At 38.4% G+C, this 12,029-nt stretch overlaps 1 protein-coding gene across 4 annotated transcripts in view; it reads right to left on the bottom strand.

Annotated features, from left to right (window-relative positions):
• The window catches only part of nlgn1 (neuroligin 1), a 375,009-nt gene that overhangs the window by 24,588 nt on the left and 338,392 nt on the right, over nt 1-12,029 (bottom strand). The window lies entirely within an intron of this gene.

Raw genomic sequence — 12,029 nt, 5'->3', positions numbered from 1 at the left:
CATAACATACCAGCAAAATGGAAACTTCCAAAACAATTTGTGATACAGAAAGAAACTTCTCTTTTTATTTTGAAAACTCACTTGTCCCTTGTCTTTTCTAAGCTGGCTCAAACCAGCCAGAAGCAGAAGGAAGAGTGAGCCAAGTGAGTTTGTTCTTACTTCAAACATATCACATTATGATATTTTCATGCTGAATATTTATAAAATACTTTCTGCTCCTACCTGTTTTAGTAGTTCATACACCAGACATATTTAGAAAGCATCAATAGTGGAGACTTTCTTAGCACTTCTGCAGAATTTAAAATCTACCATGTCATGCATTGTTCCTGGGCATTTCAGCTTTTCTTTCTAATGTCGAAATGCTCTACATAAAAATGTGATCAGGCATTTTTTTTTAGAATAATTAGGAGTTATGTTCCACAGAAAAACTCATGAAAAGGTAAATCCATGAACACATGAACCAGGTCCAGTGTAGATTTAAATGAGACAAATTTGAGAGAAGAAGCTTAGAACCTACAGGCTGAAATAAATAGCAAACAGCATTTCAGATATATTTAAAAGATTTAATTCTGTTGCAGAAACGGAGCAGTATCTACATGTCCAATCAGATATACTGGAAAACAGTTGAAGCTGAGTTTAACAACGCTCCTGCTCTCCATAAGACCAGATTTACAGGGAAAATCTCAGGTCAAGGGTTGTACAAATATTTGATGATTGTGTCTGTCTCAGAAGTGTTCAAAGTCTTACTGAAAGATAATAACCCTTGTTGCCGCACCCCAAACCCCATGAAAACAAAAACTGACTACTAGGCTCTCCCATACCACCAGCTGGTGACCTGTGAAATATTGCTATTAATGCTTGTGTGTCTGCTCAAAGTGAATTATAGTTTAAGTTTTCAGGGTTATTATTTAACCCTCAACAATCAGAAACATATCGGGCAAAAAATGACAAAGGGAGAAACCACTGATGACCAAAAGACCCCAGTGGTGACACACCAACGTCATGCATCCTGCTACATTTGCTACAGCCTTTCAAAACAGGGACTTCGTGTCAATAATCAAACATGGTGGGATTAGTATAATGCCCTGGGTCTGATTTGTGGTTTCAGGGCTTGGATAACTTGCTGTAATTGGTGGAGCTTAAATAATTTTGCTAAAGAAGTGGGCCAAAACTCGTTTACGGCAATGAAGAAAACAACTGTCAGTTATCACAAACACTTGATGGTGGTTGTTGCCTCCAAAGTTAGCACAACCAAGGTTAGCAGAGTTTAGAGGGCAGCTATGTTTGTGTAAGATTCCACATTATATATTTGCTCATGTTATCTTTGTCTAATTTTAAAAAGCTTTTAAAAAGCTTTTACTGATAATAAGTGTGACAAACAAAATGAGATGAAATGTATTTCTTTTTACAGCATTTCATTTTTACCTTCTTTCTTAGGTTGATTATAACTGTATGTCCTCACTTTTGTTAATAAGAATCCTATAATTTATGGTCACTCAGTTCCATTACAGAAACATCATTTGTAAGTTATACATGTATAAACATACACAAAGGACGTATGAATGAGCAACTTTAACAAAGAACCAAGAAACCTGCTTTTAGGAATGTAAAAAACATTTCAGCAGTTGTGCAACATCTACTGTGACAGAGATGTGCCTGGATAATACAGGATTGTTGGATGTCTGTAGAATGTAATCAAAGAAAGAAAGGAACGAAGGAAGTATTTTCTTTGCAACAATTTCTTTGTTTGATGGCAATAATAGCTTCCAAAGAATGAAAAAAAAAATAGAAAAGGTGTACTAAAGAGACAAAGGCAACAAAGCTCCCAGGATGGCAGGATGGGGAGCTGCTCTGGTGGGATATGCACTGGCAAAGAAACAGAATAAAGTACGAGTGAGTGTTTGTGTGTTTGTTTATGCATACATGAATGTGTTGAGCCCTGATGTGAATGGGTAAGCAGCTTCCTTTCTTAGTGCAGGGACATCATTAGCATAAGAGAGAGCAAAGAGCCCTACAGAGAACGAGAGACGACAACAGATTGGTGCAAACCAAACAGGCCGAGAAAGTGGCTTTTGGGTTATAAGGTAGGGAAATAGAGACGGTGAAGATTAGGAGGCAGACGATGGGGAAATGGGGTAAAAGGGAGAACTCTGAATGAAAAAGTGTTTTTGAGAAAAATCTAATTTGTGTATGGGAAATTAGAGATAGCTCAGACATGTTCAGTCCTGTAGAGGGATGATGAAGGAAAGATGAAAGCACAAAGATGGGCAGGAGGAAAAAAGGTAATTCACCCATGACGGGGTGGGGGTTGCTTGAGTTCAGGAGTGGGGAGCAGATCAAATTTCATTTCATGTGATTTGTAAATGGAGCAGTGCATGCATCCAGGCATTTTCTTTCTGGGTAGGCTGGAGCTCTGGCTTTCTGAGAGCAGTTCCGTAATTTGCAGACGATAATCCGCTACTTTTTGCACACACCGTGAATGCTGCGATTCAGGCAACGTACAGACTTTTGGTAATGAGCTTCAAAAGGCTGGACTGTTGTGAGCGCACAATCTTAGGAGCAAATTTGCTTCAAGACATAAGTGACATTGAGAGCGACGGTGAAATATGGACTTAGGAAGTGTGTGTGAGGTGGAGGTGGGCGATATGAACTTTAACTTTAAGTTCACAATAATACTGAAAAATATTGTACTAAAATCTTAGTACAAGATTTTGTATTGTACTATGTGTTCTTATAGAACTTATAAGAACATATTGACTTATTATTATTATTTTCCTTTCTACAATTAGCTGGGACAAGATTTCTCCCAAAGCACTGGTTCTGAAAAATATTGTACTAAGATTTTAGTACAATATTTTTCAGTATTATTGTGATAATGATAAAATTGACTGTAAGAATTATTTATTACATCTTTCATAGATAAAAATGAACGATGAAACTGTATGATTGTGACTGTGTCACAGCAGTTATCGACCCACAAACACAAATAATGCTCTTGAAATACATACTTAATGTAATGTGTAAAGAAGTGAGATTTGTGTCAGTAATTTGCACACGATCACTGCCTTTTCAAATTTATTGGGATTTATTGATGCTTTCATTGTTGAGAAAATAATAAAACTATCCATCCTGATAATAGGAGCAGTTTAGTGGGGTTTTAGACATTATTAATTGAAATTTATTGTGACAGCAATGAAAGAAAAGTTTTATGACAAGAAATTTATCATGAGAAATGATAAACAATACAATCAGTGCCCACCCCTCGTGTGAGACTGTTTAATTTCAATACTGAATAAGACAACTTTAGTGGTTTTAGAAGCAGGAGGAAGATGAAGACGGTGCTCCATGCCTTCTCCTGGTATAATGTATTAGATTTTGGTTAAAGCAGCTGTGTCACATGCACTATTTGGAAGGAAAAAAGCAATGATTCAAATAAAAATAATTTTCTACTTTTATCCTTGATTCATTTAGAGTTTCTTTGCATACCTTAATGGTCCCCTGCTGAAAACCATCTAATTCCAAGCTTTTCATGCTGGCTATCAGACAGACTCCTTCCTGTTCTCCATCCGAATGCAGACCCGTAGGGATGGGCCTTCAACCACATGTAGGTCAGACTATAACGGCATGTTACTAAAATGTTGCGGCAAGGTGCCTCTCAAATATACATGTCTTATAAGAGCTGCACGAGCCGGTCAGTGCTTTTATAGCAACTCGTGGTTTTGGAGCCACAGAGCACGCCATCGCCTGTCTTACTGCTTCGTCATGGCACAAGGAGAAGACACAATGTGCTATCTTATATGAGCTGACTGAGAAACTTCATGACAGGGTGGAGAGAAGCAAAAAATTGCAAGACTGAGATTTTCCTCAGGTTTTGGTTTTGTCTTCCTTAGCTGGAAGATGTATTTGATTTGCATAAATATAGTCTGGAAACCCACACATAAAACATAACCTTTCAGTCATCTAGCTGTTGAACTGAGTTCAAGTTAAACAATTTAGTCATAGTCCTGCTGAGCCATTTTGATACATATGCTATGGTTTGGTACTGCTCACAATTAAAAACCTTATGTTAACTTTTTCAAACACGATTGAATTACAGCGAATCTGAAGACACTCTGTTTTCCCAAGACAGTCTCATGAAGAGGATGGTCAGGGTTGTCCATCATTTTCTTGATTTTATGAAGAATCCTTATTTATCATCCTCAGGAGTTCCACAGCGGCCCCCAGAACAGAACTTTATCTCTGACATTGTTTCTTTGCAGTTTATTCTGAAGCTTCTTCCTGTACTTCTCCTTGCTGTCTCTAATTTTGACTTTGAGCTGCTTCTGCATACTCCTCAATCACTCTCTGTCTCGTCCTATAAAGGCTCTTTTTTATTGTTTAATAGTTCCTGTAGTTCACAGATGATCCAGGGTTTGTTATTCGGGAACCATCTCACTGTTCTGGTGTTTATGTACTCAGTCACATCCTCAGTCATGACATGACATATCATCTCCATGTGGCTGGCAGAGGAGTCCAATCAGTTGCTTCAAAACAACTCTGTAGGCCTGCTTCTGCTTCCTTTGACCATTGTCTAACATTCAAATATCAAATGTGTCATTAAAGCCCCAAATTAACATTGCATTCATAGTCATGAAAGGTGCGAGTGTAAGTTCACAGGTACTTGTTGCAGAATTATTTTTGCTCAATAAATTCCTAAAAAATCACCAACAGACAGATATTTGCTTGCTAGTTTTTTATAAGATTTTGGTGTTGGCATAGGTCTACTTGTTCCAAGTCGGTGGAAGCAGAAATTGCAGTATCAGTTTTTCAGAAAGTGGAAGCTAACTAACACCTCACCATTCGCTACACAAAGGATCCAAGTGAAAAAGAATATTGCCCAAAGCAAACAGAGCAAAAGATGGCCATTTTACATGAAATTCTTTTCTGCAGTCATGTTCAACTCTCCCTTTCTGTCAGTGTTTCCACCATAATGAGGCCCCGGCCACCCAGGAGGTGATGTCGCTGCGCGGCTACCCGTCGCCTCCAGTCATAAACAGACTGGCTGGAAATGTCAGCCTGCCTCTTGCACTATCTCAGCTCTGCATATGCAGACACAGACACACACAACTCCACCTGAAAGATAGCGCCACACACACCGTGTTGCACAGCCCTGCAAGATCACAACCTTCTCTCCATTCTTCTGCTGCTGGAGGCATATGCATACATACTCCAACATACACTTAAAACTCATGTCCAGCATCTACTATTTCACCCTTCTAAGCCCACTTATACAGTAAATACCTGCTGCACACATCACTCCAAAAGCCACCTGATTGGTGGCTGGAGAAAAGGTTACTTGCCCAGATGGAACACTTTGCTCTTTTCTCTCTTCTTCTTTTTGTCAATTTGGGGGAGGCTGAGTAAAGGTTAGCAATGCTGAGGCACTTCTTCGTGCTCGTTTTGTCATTCTTTGGCCTTTTCTGTCTCTGACTTCACTGATGGTTCTCCGAAGTTGTTCTCATCACCTATCTATGATAGCAGTTTGGTAAAAGACAAGCTTGTCCTAATGTCAGAGCCGTAAAAACATCAGATTCACAAGCAGATTAAGTCAGGATTTTCCAGATATCCTGTCTTAATTCAAAAACCTAGATTCAGTTTCACAAAACTAGTAGCACATGAGTTACCATGGCGATTTATCATCACAACTCAAACAGGAAGTCAAATTGATTCCTCTGGGGGGAAAAAAAGCATGCTCTTATTTTTTTGAAATCATGTCATTTCAATGAACTTTTCATTTTCATTTTTTATTCATTAGGTTAGTTATCTGGCTAAGACAATGAATCTGCAGACTGGTACCTCTGACAGCAGTTATCTCCACAAACTTTAAAACTTGTCTGCATCTTTTTATTTTATCTCACATACGGACAAGGAGCATCAGATCGTGCTGAATAACAGCATCTGTGGATTATTATCAGATACACGAAGGCTTCCAGTCTATTCCTTTAGTTACAGAAGATTAGCACTCTTAAATCACTGTTTATGGAAAAAACATTTCATGAGTTTGTTGAGCTGGCTGATACATATGTTAGAGACAAACTAAACAGGTTGCACAATGACATCTGGACAGCTGGTCAGACTGGAATGATTTCACTGAAATGCTTATATTTATGTGAACACAATTCTGATGGAGGATTATTTGCATACATATGAGAGAGTGGGATAAGATGGGCCAGCGGGTAGGTTGACCCACCTCCTGTATCTAGGCAACAGTATACATTTCCTGTCTTGTGATCATAAAATACCTTTCATTTGCTGTCCCTGTAAATCAGTGGTGCCCAAAGTGGGTCCTGGAGGGCCGGCATCCTGCGTGTTTTAGTTCTCTCCCTGGTGGTAGTAACAACCATTTCAGCATGTCAATGTTCTTCTTAGGCCTCTAATGAGCCATCATTTGATTCAGGTGGGTTAAACCAGGGAGAGAACTAAAACATGCAGGATGCCGGCCCTCCAGGACCTACTTTGGACACCACTGCTGTAAATGGAAGAAGCATGTGAGTAGGTGTTATTTGAATATCAAAGTAAATTTTTTTACTTTTCAGGTATAGCGACTGCTACGTGAAAATGAATTTAAATCATGTAAATCCTTTAGCTAGAGTCACTCAAAACTCATAAAAGCGCACGCGGGGTCAGTACAGCCCCACAGAATCTGCACACAGGGTCAAACGCTTATGTGCTTTTTACCCTGAGTGTCCACTCCTTTTAGGTCTACGGGACGGTTAAAAGTCCATTTATTCATTTTTAGATAGACTCACGGCATAGTCACATTTAGCTTACAGAAAGAGCAGAAAATAAACAAAAGTAAACTGACCAATACCATTTAAACTAATAGAATGTACAAGAGTCCACCCCAAAGATGCAAAAACATGTGGGCTAAGTACAAGATGTTTTGACACAAAAGACCTTTTTTTTCACACAATTTACTTAATATCAAAAGGAGAAATCTCAAGTTATGAAAAAGGTGTAAAAACTAGAGAAAAATCATAAGTAAAGATGAAATAAAAATACAATCAGTTGGACTTTCTAAAACAGCAAGATTAGCTGCCCATAATAGGCATTAGGCATGTCTCCTGGCTCCATTAATTCTAAGATTGAGAAGAAATTTGCTTAGAATTCGTCCTGTGATCTAGTCATGTCATCATGTATTTGCAGTTTTCTGACACTCCCATTTTATCACTTGTTAGAACATCCTTTGTGTAATAAACCAGTGAAAACAGTTTCAGCATCACGTGCAAAGTTTCATCCTATGTATGTTCAATTATGTCAATCATTTCGACTCGATGCGAAAAGAACAACGTTATCAGATCAAGTTTGTCTAAATTTGTAACTGTTTTGCAAGTAGAACATTTTTCATTTCTAACCAATATATTAGTGGTGTAGTTGCAGTTGGTATCAGTTCAAAGACAAAACAAATATTCAAACTTGAATTCACTGAAAAATTGTGTGAGATTATTGTTTAGTTAATAAATATCTCATGAAGCAAGCGGCTCTCAGGATGCCTGACAGAACAGCAGCAACACAACGCTAACCTCTAGTTTAAAGCAGCAGTTGGAGCCTGATGACAGGAGACATGTGAGCCTTAAAGACACAATCCCAGACAGCAGATATTTTTATCTGGAGAGAGAGAAGAGAGTCGCTGGCCCTGCCAGGTTCCTGACACAGTCTGTTCACATTCATGGCGTCCAGCAGAGATTTTAGTCTTGGCTGTCCTTTCATCAGCTTTTCAACTGAGTAGAAGTTTCAACTGAACTGACTGAAAAAATCTCAACTTACTTTGTTTGCATAGTTCCTTTCCAATACAAGTTTATCTATGAGGACTTTAAAGAAGTGGGGTGGGGGGACAGAAAGATAAAAACAGATCCAAAAATCTTCTTCAAATGTCAGCTGATGCAAAGAAAAATTATTTTTGGATCCACAGAATGAAGAGAGGAGGGCTTTATCTTTGATTTGGGTTGGCCCGTCAGGTCTGCACTGTCTCTGTGGGTGTCTGCTGGAGGATTTCATCAGATCAAAAACTATTTGTCTCAAGAGACAACAGCAGAATTTTTGTCAGGAGAACAGAGTCTGGGCACACTAGCCATGGTAGATTGCTGTCTGTTTGCCTCAAACTCTTTATCTTTACACTGTCTTCCAACATTTTCATCTTTCGAAGGGTAAATCCATCTAAACATAAACCCCTAAGAAGAAAGAAGGGCATAGACAGGAAAACTGTACCTTATAAGAATAAAAATAAAAGTTTGAAACATAAAAGCTGGATTTGTTCAAAGGATCAAAAAAGGACATACAAAGGAGATGCTTCTGTCTCGTTGTGCTGTTTTTTGTTCTGTGCCACCCACACACACATTTACTCCCCAAAACTCCAGCCGTCATACTGCGTTTCATCTTCTCTGTCGTGTCCTGAAGATGTCCATATCAGCTTTATTTATCGATCTGTTCCTCCCCATCACAACATTCAGTGACTCATAATCCACTTCATTATTCCACCTACAACATGAGCACTCTTGCAGGCACAATGAGGTGAACAAACATGCAGTGAAAGTACCCGTGCAGTTCCACAGTGCAAATAATTTTTCAATTAAATCTCCGACTCCCACAAACCTACCTACCATGCAGTGCATTCGCAACCTGGGGGTCTCATTTGACAAAATGTGCACAGACCAGGCCAAAAGCAGCACATGCACCACTTACATCCATGCTGGGATAAATCTCTCTCTCTCTCTCACACACACACACACACACACACACACACACCTTTATGCAGAGAACACTGATCGATCTCACCTTTTTCTGCACATGCAGACTATTATTAGGTTCTTATAGTTTAACCTCCTAACAGATCAGTCTGAGGTCTTATGGAAGGCTGCAGCTAAAGCAGAAGAAACAGTGATATCTTCAAAATGTCACATTAGGAACTGATAACAGACTTTCTCATGTTTTTGCTGCAGTGCAGCAGTAATGTGCCTCAGGGTAAAGAAATGGGGCATGGGAGGAAAGGTGGGTGTGAGCCTCACAAGGGCTGTGATAATGAAAAGACACATCTGTCAGAGTCGATCTCATAAAACACACCTAGAGCAAACGTCAGCCTCAGACTCTGATCTTTATTACACCATGCTGTTTGGAAAACAGAAGATGATAAAAACGGGCCTGACATGTTGACTGAAACCATTTCCCACAAAAAAGTTTTGGCTAAAATACTTTTTTCCCCCAATTCAAACCAAAAATGAGATTAAACTTTATTCTTTCTTTTCTGTTGTTTATTTTCATGGGGACAAGAGTCAGCAAATACTGAACTCTACCACATTTACAGCTATAGGTAATATGTAATACAGGCTGAATTTTAACAAAGTAAGACAGTAAGCAGCATCGCAAAATAAAACTCAGTTCAATTCCTCCTGACACGTGATGCTCCCCAGACCTCAGCTTCCCTCGTTATGGGCATTTTAGTTTCTTTGTTTTTGCACCTCAACACTTCCATATGCACATATACAATGCAAGTTTGCCTTGATTGTATTCAACAGAGAAGCCACTTTTTTAACACATTATTTTACTTCTCAAAATAACTTCTTAAAAAGAAAAATAAGGTGTATATTAATACTTCACTCAATCGAGATTTTGGGAAATCACTGCAGCTGAAATTAAGCATGTGTTGGCTTTTAATCATGTTATTATTTTTGGGAATTTGTTGTCAGTTTTATAACTGACATATTATTATTATTTTATTTTTTATTTTATCATGTAAAAAATGACCTGTGATGTAATTGTTGTAAAGCACTATAATCAGCTGAGGTTGTAAATGTGTTACAAAAACAAACTTTGACTTGACTTAAATGTGTGAGCTACCACTTTCTCTTATTCTTTGAAAAATACAGAAAATACTGTGAATCCAGTGTGAATTCAGGACATGTCTGTCTTAACTTACTGATTTATGACTTTTAACAGCCATAGATCAGAGATGATGGTTTTATAAGATGGCTAATTCTATATTATTTATATAGGGCCAAGTTGGTTCAGAAAGCTCTTGTTTTTAAATGACATTATCATTTAGAAACATCTATATTAGTACAACTCATATTTTCTCTGATATTAAAATACCGTGAAGATCTAAAAAATTGAGACAATATGGATAATAATGTGACAAAAAAGCAACGACATAAGGATTGTGTAAGGCAGCAAATATTTTTTAAAAGTACTTTTTCTTGTGAGAAGGATTTGAGTAAACAACACTATCTGCAGCTTTCTTCATTTTATTAAACATCTTAGCAAAGTTTATAAAGTCCACAGCAGTCTGTTGTATGTTGGGAAATCAGAGCAGTTAGCTATTCATCAGATCCACAAGTTTCTCTCTTTATCCTCCACAAAATTAACTCTAAATACAATTTTATTAAGTCAGACAGCTTTTCTGAAAACTTTGCTCAAAGTTTTATTTTTTAATGAATCAAACAAAAGCTGTTTTTATTCAATGTTGATGAGTTTCTCAAGCATCAAACACTTTGTCTTTTGCTGCAAAATGACAGAAGCAAAGCCATATTCACATATTAATTAAGCATGGCCTCTCTCATTGTCACACGTCAACAGAGGCATCTTTTATTCATCTGCTGTATGGCTGGCAAGTCTGCAAACAGATGTGCACATCCACACTTGGCACATAAACAGGCTTGTTGGGGAATTGGATTTGCTGAACACTTTATACACACAGACCACATTTGCACATATACTCACAGTGCCACTGCAAATTAAGCCAACAATATTTTGGGTTCATATTTGAACATTTTCTGCCTACTGTGGAGAAAATTAACAGCCTGTAAGAAAAAGAAAAGGGGGATCTGAGATAAGAGCAGGTAAGCTGAACATAATGGCTGCAAAAAGGGACAAAAAAGAGTCAGTGGCCCTTGTGCCTGTGAGATGAATGAGGCTCTTGGCCCCTGTGTAACTTCATGGCAGGGGTTTTCTTGCTGAGCTCATGATGCAATGTTACGACGCAGGTGGAGATCCGGCACCAAGCGTTCTCAATCCAGCTTTTAGCCGATAGGATCTTGTTCCTGCCTGCCACTTTCCTACATCCCATTAAGCCGCCTTTGATTTTTTTAGTCCCCTCACCTCAAGTAGGTGACAATTAAACCTCCTGATTCCTGCTGATAGCCCAACTCCCATCTGCACCTGACACGCAGGTGTCAGGGAACCTTCGGTGCCAGGTGTTGCCATGGTTACACTATCACCTGCTCATGTAATCCTCTTGCCTTTACAAGGAATATATTATCTGACTTTTCCAGGTGATTGGTGGATTTACCCTCCAGCTTGCAAGCCTGCCTCTTTCAACATCTAATTCTGTGGGCTCAGATTATTGCCTGGAAGATTCTGAACTCCTGAATTCATGTTCATAAGTGATTCCAAGGCTAGAAAGTTACACATTAAGCTTTGTGCATCAGTAAAATAAATCCGCCAGTCGAATTCAAGTGCCGTGTATTTAAAAGAAAAACAATCTGTGTCTTCAGGGGGGGGGAAAAATCACATGTCTAGTATTTGAATACAGTCAGAAAACAGAAGGAGAAAGTGACTGTGAATCCAGTGTGAATTCAGGGCATGTCTGTCTTACCTCACATTAACCACACATCTACCTGACCAATCAGAGAGCAGGAGATTTTGTTGTTGCAGATACTCAAAGTTGAAGTAGATTTGAACAATGAATAATAATAAGCATCTGGATGCAGCTATTGTCTTACGACAAATGAAGCTGATATATTTTGGTCTAAGGAAACTGATCTCTCACTAATTTACTTTTAATTCTTGCATTTAAAGACATTTTTTCTGTCCCTGTAATAAATTAGAGAGTGATAAAAAACAGTACTTGATTATTTGATTTCCATGTTTGGTTGGTGTAATTCAATAAAAATTAAGTTGGAAGTCTAGCGCAAGGCGGGTAATATAAAATAACAGAAATCAGGGAACTATGCTAGTGGGAGAGGGAAAAGGAAGCACTGCAGCTATGACAATATGAC

The sequence above is a fragment of the Poecilia formosa genome, unplaced genomic scaffold (assembly GCF_000485575.1).
Source record: "Poecilia formosa unplaced genomic scaffold, Poecilia_formosa-5.1.2 Scaffold65, whole genome shotgun sequence".
Lineage (NCBI taxonomy): Eukaryota > Metazoa > Chordata > Actinopteri > Cyprinodontiformes > Poeciliidae > Poecilia > Poecilia formosa.
This window is presented reverse-complemented; position numbering and strand designations above follow the sequence as displayed.